Here is a 10,706-nt window from a genome sequence, read left to right as displayed (position 1 = left end):
CCCTCATTTTTGAAAAGTTTCCTCTTCTGAAGTCCAACGAATCTGTGTTGGACTTCCTTCATAATTCTCCACTTGCATATATGCTGAATTGGATCACACTATGGTCACTGTTCCCCAATGGTTCTGCAACTCTGACATCTTGCACCAGGTCCTGGGCACCACTCAGGATTAAGTCCAAGGTCGTCATCTCTCTGGTTGGTTCTGTGACTAACTGTCCTAAGGCACAGTCATTTAGCATGTCTAGAAATCTGGCCGCTCTTTTATTACCTGGCTATGAATTTACCCAGTCTATGTGAAGGTAATTGAAGTCACTCATTATTACTGCCCTGCCTCTCCTTGACGCCTCCCTGATTTCCTGCTGCAACTTCCAGTCACTGTCAGCGTTTTGATCAGGAGGGTGATAGCACATCCCCAGTAGCACGTTTCCTTTCAGGCCTTGTATTGTCACCCACCAGGTTTCTGTGGAGGACTCGGGTCCTCCTAGGTTTTCTAGCTTGTTGGACTCTATCCCTTCTGTAATATCCAGTGCCACTCCTCTCCCAATCCTCCCCTCCCTGTCCCTTCTGTAGAGTTTATATCCAGGGATAACAGTGTCCCACCGGTTCTCACTGTCCCACCAGGTTTCTGTTATGCCCCCTAGATCTATATTCCATGATGCCCATCTTTGCTCGGAGACTTCTTGCATTGGTATATACTTCTTCCAAGTGGTCTCTGTCCATCACACAGATGGGCTTCCACGCAGGGTGAGAAGCATCTGGGGGGGAAACCCTCACAAGCTAATAAACTTCCTTCCTTCCTGCTTAGTATTTAGCTAGGCCCCACCCCCAGTACACCTAGGTCATGTGACCCTCTCCTTCCTCCTCAGTTCTTTTTTGTCCGCCTATGGAGAAACATCTTGGAATACTTCACAGGTTTTTATTCTGTCAGGATTTATTATTTTACTTTTATTCTTTCTTTCTGTCCTTTATTATATTTCTCCCTTGTTTACCATTTTGCGCTTTTATTTTATTCGTGTTTAGTATTACTTCTGGATTCTCAATCTTCTGAGGAATAAACTGAGTTATTTAACACACTGTAGGGCCAGTGTGTTAGCCTTTAAATGCTGTCAAAAGTGTAGAACGGCTTTTTCCTCCTCTGACAGACATAGTTTGTGTTTATTCTGCCTGAGTGAGACCCACATTACTGTGTCCTGTGCACACTGTCAGAAGTTTTCGAGACAAGCAAAAAGAAATAGAGTGGCTAGTTTACACTTACACCTGTGGAAACAGGCTTTATCAGCAGGAACTATGGAGCACTGGGCGGTGCCTAGTCATACTGAACGGCCTAAATCGTGTGAGGTGGTGGTGTTGCCGCCCGGAGGGCCTGGGACTCCCTCTGCCTCCAATTTGCCAGTTTCTGGTACGGTGCTATGTCAAGCCCCTGAGGTGAATCCAGCTATCTATGCTGCCCCGGTTACGATGGCAGCCCCTGCGGGGCCGGCTGATGTTTCCGCCGCCCCTAAGAAGCACAAGAAAAAGGATAAGTCTATTGCTACACCAGCACCGAAGTCAAAGCTGATGTTGCTTCCAAAGAGCCGGGTATCGGTGGCTCCGACTGTCGCGCATGCGCAAACCGCCGCTGCTCCGAGTGTTACAGAGCCTCATGGCGAGCCCTGTAGGGACCGTCAGGAGGTGGAGCTGGCCTCAGAGAGGCAGAGAGTCTCTCCTCTTTCCGCCAAACAGAGTGCCTTCTGAAAACCAGGCAGTAAACGCCACCCCCCCCGCCCCTAGAGGGAGACTGCCTAGACGTCAGCGGGGCGCTGCTGACAGCTATGCTCCTGCCTTGGAATTTTTCAGAATCGGGCTCGGAACGTTCGGCAGAGGACAGTGTGCCCGATCCCTACTTGCCTAGAGCACGTGCTTACTCCCTTCATCACTCCATAAAATACTACCCTTCATACAACTATGATGATACTGATGACAGTGAATCCTGAGGGCATAGAGTATATGGGACATTATCGAGACTCATATAGAGCCCTGGACTATCAGAAGCGGGGCTTTTGAGAGCATTCCGGAACCCCTATTACAGACCATCGCTCCTATTCTGGCTCACCTTATCGGTATGGAGAAAGGGAGATCTCGCATTTTAGAAGGGGCTCTCTTCCATATAAGAGGCGCTGTTACCCTTCTTCTACCAGAGTGACCCCTAGTGCCTCCCAGGTACCCTCTCTACCAGACCACCAGGCCACGGACAAGGACTGTTCCCGACTTCCACCAGTGGCCCCGGTTCATGATAAGAGTATGTCAACTAGTGTACCAGCCACGCACAAAGGAGATGAGCACGGCTTATCACGTGCTCAGCCTTCGGGGGAGGTCATCCAAACGTCTCTAGATCCAGTCTACCCAGTTCCACCTGAAAAGATTTTGGAGTCCTCAGACTCTTCGTGCGATTCTGATCCAGATTCCAACACTTCCTCCTCTGGTGAGGATAGTGCAGCCCATAGACGTGACCCACAAGGGGATGGGGTTGAGCTGTTATCCCCGTCTGGGAACTACAAGACCTTTCCAGCCTATGTGTCGAAAATGGCTGGCGTGCTGGGGATCCAACTGCATGAGGCGGTTAAACCATCTACAAACCCCTTGTTTGATGTTCTAGGGGAGGGTTCGCCTCAGGTTACGGCACTCCCTGTGAATCAGGCCCTCTTGGACATTGTACAGAGTTTTTGGGGAAAACCCATCATCTGTTCAAGCAGTTTCTAGAAAAGTGGAGAATCTATACAGGATACGCACAGAGGACACAACGTTCCTGCATAAACATCCAGTGCTGAACTCTATTGTCATAGAGGTGGCACAGATGAAATCTAAGAATAAGCTTCTGTCTACTCCAGTGGACAGAGTTGGACGCTATTGGGAAGAGAGTGTACTCCACCTCAGTGATGCAGATGAAAATTGCAAACTTATCAGGCCTGCATGTCCAGGTATAACCTTCTCCTATGGGAGAAAATAACAGAACACCTGGGTTCACTCCAAGACGCACAACGAGAGGCAATCCTGTCTTTGCAAAAGGAGGGTTACAAGCTGAGCAAGCAACTCCTGCATACTTCTAAGCATACAACAGACTCCGCGGCCAGATCCATTTCCTTGTGTCGCCATGCTTGGCTTCGGTCATCCAGCCTATATACAGAGGCACGTACCAGGACAAAGGATTTCCCATTTGATGGGTTGACCTTATTTGGAGTGGAGACAGATGAGTTGATGGAGTGCATACAGAAGCTTCAGAAGACAGCAAAGTCTATGAGCTTCCTGTCGGCTTCGTCTGCCCCCAAGTATAATAGATCCTTTCGTTACCAGCGGCCCTACCAGTCCTGTCCTTCTATGCTCCACGGTTATGACCATTCCTTTCGTCAACAACGCTACACACAATCCAACCAACAATACAGAAAACGACAGTACCAGACTAACAAACCATCATACCAGAAGTCCAAACCCAAGTGGCCTTCCAGAAAAGGGCATGACTACTGATGGCTCAGTACTGTCGAGGGAACACAATTCCAAAGTATTGTGGGTCCCAGCTCAGGTATGCAGTACTTTGACTTGGTGGATGAATATTTGGAACCTAGAGCAGTCAGCTCTATTCCAAAGGACTCCTCCGCAGGTCCAAGACAGATCTTGAATCTGCAAGATCTTTGCCTGAACGGCCACTGGTCCAAGGGAGAATCCCTCCACCATATAAAACTACCTCGAGCTTCTGGCCGCATTCAAGGCCGGAAGTGCAAGGCCGTCATGTGCAAATAATTACAGACAATAACACCACCAAGGCCTATATCAACAGACAAGGGGGGACTGGATCGGTCCTTGCTAGCTCCATCTCTCGACCTATGGTATTGGGTCTTAGGCCATCAGATGGTCCTTTCCTCTATTTACGTCAAAGGTTTAGACAATTCCCTGGCCGACTCCTTAAGCCACTCAAACAGTGCGCCTCACGAATGGAGATTGGACCCAGATGTCCTACATACCATCTTCACGCACTGGGGGTTTCCCGATGTAGACCTCTTCGCGAGCAAGGACAACCGACAGTGCCGACACTTTCACTCCAGAGTGGGAGTTGGGAACGGATCACTGGGGGATGCCTTCATGACTACCTGGTCTGGGAAATTCCTGTATCTATTTCCTCCAATCCCTCTTCTTCCGTGAGTTCTCTAGAAAATAGACCTAGACTCTGTAGATGGCATTCTGATAGCTCTGTGGTGGCCATGTCGTCCGTGGTTCCCACATCTCCAGGACCTTTCAGGGGGCCTGTTCATACGACTTCCCCTCCTACCATCGCTTCTGTCACTGCAGGACAGTCGGATTCTCCATCTAAACGTACGGACGTTGCGCCTGAAGGTGTGGAGAATCTGGCTGCCTGGTCACCAGAATTGACAGAGGTGTTAGCGGCTAGCAGGAAGCGGTCAACAATGAAGTCATATGCAGCAAAATGGAAACGTTTTACTGAATTTGTAGCCTCACGAAATTTGCTGGACCCAACACGTACCAATCTGGCAATGGTTCTTGCCTATCTTTTAGAGCTTAAAAAGTCGGGACTTGCTCTGTCCTCGGTTAGAGTCCATTTAGCGGCCATCTCAGCTTACCGTGAGATTGCTGCCCAGGGTCCCTCATTGTTTACTTTGAGGGAGGTTAAGCAATTCTTAAAGGGTTTAGCTCACCTGCACCCTGATATGCCCTTGATTACACGTTCCTGGGACTTGCAGTGTGTGCTAAAGGCACTAATGGGTAAACCGTTTGAACCAATGGTGTCCTGTGACTTAAGACTGCTGACTCTTAAGACAATCTTCCTTGTCGCTATCACGTCAGCCAGGAAGGTGGGAGAATTGTGGGCTTTACAATGTGATCCCCTTTTCCTGTTGTTTCAAAGGGAGAAGGTTGTGTTTTGTGTTGATGTATCATTTCTCCCCAAGGTAGTATCTTCCTTTCATAGATCTCAAACAGCTTCTTTGCCTGTGTTCTTCCCTGATCCGCCCAATGACTTAGAACGCAAGTGGCATTCGCTAGATGTCAGAAGAGCTCTGGCTTTTTATGTTGATGGGATAGGCCCTTCAGGACCTCTCCGTCCTTGTTTGTGACGTACGGAGAGCCCCATAAGGGACATAGGGCCTCCTCTCAATCAGTCTCCTCATGAATTGTGAGCGCCATTAAATTGGCTTACCAGGTGGCTGGACGGACTCCCCCGAGTTCGCTACATGCTCCTTCTACCAGAGCAGTAGCTACGTCCACTGCATTTGACAGAGGTCTTCCTCTGGAGTTGATTTGTCAAGCAGCTACTTGGGCATCTCCTTCATAAGGCACTATGCCTTGGATGTTAGAGCACATAAGGATGCTTCTTTTGGGAAATCAGTTTTGCAGGCTGTATTCAATTAACTGCCTTTTGCTGTATTGTTATGCATGGTTCTTACCATGAAACTTATTATATGTTTGGGTTTAATAAAGTTGTGTTTCTTATGACCTTGTGCATGTTTTTCCCCTTGTACTGGCCAGCAGATCTTCTGTGAATCACGAGGTCATGGGCTCTGCCCCTCCTCCACAATTATAGCTTGCTATGTGCCCATCTGTGTGATGGACAGAGACCACTTAGAAGAACTGCAGGTTGCTTACCTGTAAGTGGAGATCTTCTTGTGGTCATCTGTCCAGTCACACACCCACCCAGCCTGCCCCGCAGCAGAGCCTGACTTGGCTGATTATGGAACTGAGGAGGAGGAGGGATAGGGTCACATGACCTAGGTGTACTGGGGGTGGGGCCTAGCTACCTATTAAGCATGAAGGAAGAAAGTTTATTAGCTTGTGAGGTTCCCCCCACCCCCGGATTCTTCTCGCACTGCGTGGAAGCCCATCTGTGTGACTGGACAGATGACCACAAGAAGAACTCCAGTTACAGGTAAGCAACCTGCAGATCTGGTGTTGGTGTGTGCTATCTCCCTTGCCATCATTTGACTTTCTTGGCCAGCTGTCTTGTATTTCCTTCTGCTCAACTCCTGGCTCTCCTTGGTCTCCTTCTGGTTCATCCAAAACTTTTGCACCCTTACGCCTTAGGGTTTGCTGTCCGAACCAGATACCCCCCAGTTCCTGTCAGCAGGCCCCCTCCTCTGCTGGCATTCTACCTTCATAACTGTTTTGGTTGGCTTTTTAGAATATATAGGGCTTGTTCACTTGAAGCTATGTATTGGGTGCAGTTGTCAGTTAATGAAAGGTTTTATGCTCTGTTCTCCAAGAAAATTACAAAAGTCAGGTAGTATTCACCTTATCCTTGTGCTGTGTGCCTCCCCACTGAGTTCCCTACCAAGTCCCCTGCTAAACTCCTTCAATATCTCTTTGCAAACTCCTGTTAGCAAAGCTCCTCTGTTCTGAGTCTTGTTTTCAAGATCTGCTGGCAAATGAGTCACCTCAGGAATGTGACCCCTCTCACAAGCTGAGTCACTCATCTGGAACTAATTCTCCACTCAGGCTAACTGTGTTACTAGGTGGCCAGATTTGGCTTTAAAAAAGCCAAATTCTGGCTTATGGCCCATTTGACCCACAAGTATATCCCTTAGGTTCTGGCAACCCTGTCTGTTCAACACACTCCTTCCCTCCCTCCCCCACCCCCTGGACCCCTGCCCCTTCTCTGGTTCTACTAGCCAGCAGCTCTTACCATTAAGAAGCGTCTCCTAATGTTCAGCCAAAAATGTGCTCTCCTGTAGCATAAGAGAGCTAGCCCTGCATGTAGGGAGCAGCCTTCTATTGAGTCAAACCCTTGGTCCATCTCCCTCAGTATTGTCTACCCGGACTAGCAGCGGCTTCTGCAAGGCTGCAGGCAGGAGTCTCTCTCAGAATCAGAATCAGGTCGAGAAGTCCCGCATGGGGCGGTGGGGGTCTCCCTTCTCCTGGGGCTTCTACCTCCGGCATCTCTGCGGTGGCCGCTTCAGGGGCACAGCTGGGCCCCTGGGTGGGCTGGAGTGCTCAGGGCACGGCGGGTGTGTGTCGGGAGCAGCCCCCCTGCCCCACGTCGTTGCAGGGAGCAGCCCGACCACCACCGACCTGCAGCCCCCCTCGCCCATGCAGCAGCCCCCCTTGGGTGCTTCAGGGAAGGGAGAAGGGCTCTGGGCAACAGCTGCAGGAGGAGGAGGAGGAGGTGCTGCCGCCTCCCTCCTCCTCCTCCTCCTCCTCCTCCAATGGGCTCTGGGCCAGAGAGATCTCCCGGCCCTCTCCCGGCCAGAGTGGGGTTAGGGCTAGCAGCCCTCCCTGCCCCACTGGGGCTCGCCTGCAGGCAAGCAGCCACTACACCCCGTCTGCCAAATGGGTGAACCAGGGAGCCCAGCCTGCTCTGCTGGTCCCCAAGAGCCCTTCTGGTGGCAGCGGCTGCCCCATCCCTTGTCCAGCCCCACCCCATGATTTCTTTGAGCATGTCGGCAGCAGGCATGTGGACAGAGGTGATCCGGTTGGCATAGCATACTGGGACTTCCAAAAAGCTTTGGACCAGTTTCCCCACCAAAGGCTCTGGAGAGTAAACTTAGCAGTCATGGGGTGTCATGAGCACGTGGACTTGGGGTCAGGGGACAGGTTCACGGGTGGATTGGTAACTGGTGGGACGACTTTTTCACACAAAGTGTAATCCACTTGTGAGATTCTCTCCTACAAGATATGGTGACAGCCAACAGCCTGGATGGCTTTAAGAGGGGTTTGGATGACTTCATGGAGGAGAGGTCTATCAATGGCTACTAGTCGGAGGGCTGTGGGCCACCTCCAGCCTCCAAGGCAGGATGCCCCTGAGTACCAGTTGCAGGGGAGTCATAGCAGGAGACGAGAGGGCAGGCCCTGAACTTCCAGCAGCGGCATCTGGTGGGCCACTGCGTGAAACAGGATGCTGGACTTGGGGGGCCTGTTCCAGCAGGGCTGTTCTGATGACAGAAAACAGGGTGGGGATAAATGGAGAGTTTTCACAATGGAGGGAAGGAAGATGGGTTCCCCAGGTACTGGGACAAGTGCCCTTTAACTTGTTCATAAACGTTCTAGAAGTTGGGGTGAGCTGCAAAGTGGCCAGATTTGCGGATGACACGAAAGTATTTAGAGTAGTGAAATCCAAAACAGATTGTGAGGAGCTCCAAAAAGATCTCTCCAAACTGGGGGAGTGGGCGACCAAACGGCAAGTATGGCTCAGTCCCTATTTTAATGTAAGTAAGTATAAAGTGATGCAGGTTGGGGCAAAAAAAAAAATCACAGTTTTGCATATACACTGCATAGATTTTGTCTCAGTTGTCTGTTGATTGACTAGTAGAGAGGAGGGAGGGTTTGGGGGGTTGTGGTTAAGTTTGGTCTAGTGACTAGGATAGGAATTTCCTCATTGTATTGCGATTGATATTTGTGTAAATGTGAAAGGGCTTCCTAGCCTTGCACATGAGTGGAAGTCAGCGGCCAGAGAGGGGGAGGGAGCAGAGGCCGGGCTGCCCCGGCCCGCAGGGGCATGTTGTGAAAATGAGGTATTCAGGAGGACCTTGTTACTTGTGGATCTGGCTGCTGCGGTTTCACGTATCCTCAGTCAGGTAATTGGCATCTGACCTCAATATATGTGAGGAAAAACTGGGGCGGGAGGGGGAGGATTAAATCTGCATGTCCATGGACTGGGGGCAGCCGGAGATGACCACAGTGGTCATTTCTGTCTGCTATTTTTTGAATTGGAGCCATTTTGTGGCTCGTTTTTGTTTTTAGAAAGGCCTAAAAATCACAAAAATTTTGTGAGACAAAATGGATTTGGGCACTTGGGGGGGGGCATTTCTGGAGTTCTGGAGGCCCGCGGACCACAGTAGGGCACTTCATTTAGCGTCTCCCCCCTCCCCCCCCCAATTTTGGCCTGTTTCCACTGCAGTTTCCCAGCCTCCAGGAACCTAACCCCTGCAATTACATAGGCTTCAATGCTCCGGTATTTGCCGTTTCCTTATCTGCAGCAATGGTGGGGAATGGGACCCCACAAATACCGAGGTTTTCCTGTAAAAGCCCTCAGTTTATATAAGCCAAAAAGCCACCTCTTGGTGCAGCGGGGAAATGACTTGACTAGCAAGCTAAAGGTTGCCAGTTCGAATACAGGAAGATGCTGAAAGGCATCCTCTCAGACTGCACGCGGGAGATGGTCCTGGTCAACCCCTCCTTGATTCTGCCAAAGACAACCACAGGGCTCTGTGGTTGCCCGGAGCCGACACAGACTCAACTTTACTTTACTTTTATATCAGCCAACATTATTTCAACAGTTGCAAATAATATGCGGCTGGACCTCTCTCTCACCACTTGGGGGTGCGCGCATGTCAACATTCACACAGAAGAGGCACACTGCTTTCTCAGCTGGCGGTCAGGGATCTTTGCAAAGGAAAGGAATGGAGCCGCATACTTGGCCTCCCTGGGACCTGTCTGTCCAGATCTGGCGGAAAAGGCAGTGAGTCTGCCCTGGAGGGGCTTGCCTGCCTGGGCTGGGGGCCCGGCCCTGCCTCGACTTCTGGTAGCACCCAGGCCATAAGAGTCTCGCCCGAATCTGGTGGGGGAGGCAAGGAAAGTGGCAGGGAGGACTCTGTGCTTTGCTAGGAAATGGGATGGGCCTCTCCAAGGCTTGCTTGAGCTGTGTGTGTACACACACAGACACACAGACTTCCACAGTACTCCATCGTAGCCACAAGCGCCCCCCCCCAGCAGCGTGGCTTGGAATCATGGCCGGTGCTCCCCCCCAGCTGCGAGTGGCCCCCTGGGGGCTCCACGGGTGAGGGTGGGCGCAGCTGCCTTGTGCAGACGTGGACTGTGGAGGAATCGCTGAGGAGGCTCTTCATGTCGCTGCTCTGGAAAGCCGTTGAGTTTCTGTCCAATATGCCACTCACAGAGGCTACCAAGTCATATTCAAAGGTGACCACTGTTACATCAGAGACAAACAGGAGTCTTTCTAAGTGATCTCTGGCAGCTAGGCTCCTCCCCCTTACGACAAAAGTTTCCAAAGCAGTTTACATAGAGAAATAAGCAAATAAGACAAGATGGCTCCCTGTCCCCAAAGGGCTCACCATCTAAAAAGAAACACAAGATAGACACCAGCAACAGCCACTGGAGGGATGCTGTGCTGGGGCTGGAGAGGACCAGTTGCTTCCTCCCCCGCTCAATCAAGAGAATCGCCCCATTGAAAAGAAGGTGCCTCTTGGCCCAGGGGCAAAGAGGCACCACTTTAATGTGCCTGGGTCACGGGCTCATCACCCTCCTCCACAGTTCTTTTTCATCTGCCGAGGAAGAGTTATGTTGGTGGAAATCCTTGCAGGCTTTTCTGAAGGAATTATATTTAGAATTGGTTTGTTTTAATTTTATTCCCTCCTAGCTTACCATTGGATTTCTTTCTTTCATGTGTTGTGCCTTTTCTTTCCTATAGCCACACTCCTCCTCCTCCTCCTCCTCTGTGTAGCGCTTCTCTTCTCTTGCCCAGGATATGGCCGGCGAAGTGTCTTAAACGTTGCTCTCACTGCCGGTCTTCTACCCCCTCAACAGACGGCCGTGATCTTTGCCTGGTTTTTTGGGAGAAGCTCATTTGACCTCGGCCTGCGTTCATTGCCACGGTTTCTCCAGGCAAGCACACAGAAACAGGGCCTTAAGATTGCCTCTTTATTTGTGGGAACATGCCCTGTCCGCCCAGGTCGGTGTGGAACAGGCGGCAAACTCTACGCTTTCAGCTGCTAC

Source organism: Hemicordylus capensis, chromosome 3, assembly GCF_027244095.1.
Source record: "Hemicordylus capensis ecotype Gifberg chromosome 3, rHemCap1.1.pri, whole genome shotgun sequence".
NCBI lineage: Eukaryota > Metazoa > Chordata > Lepidosauria > Squamata > Cordylidae > Hemicordylus > Hemicordylus capensis.
Note: the sequence above shows the minus strand (reverse complement) of the source record.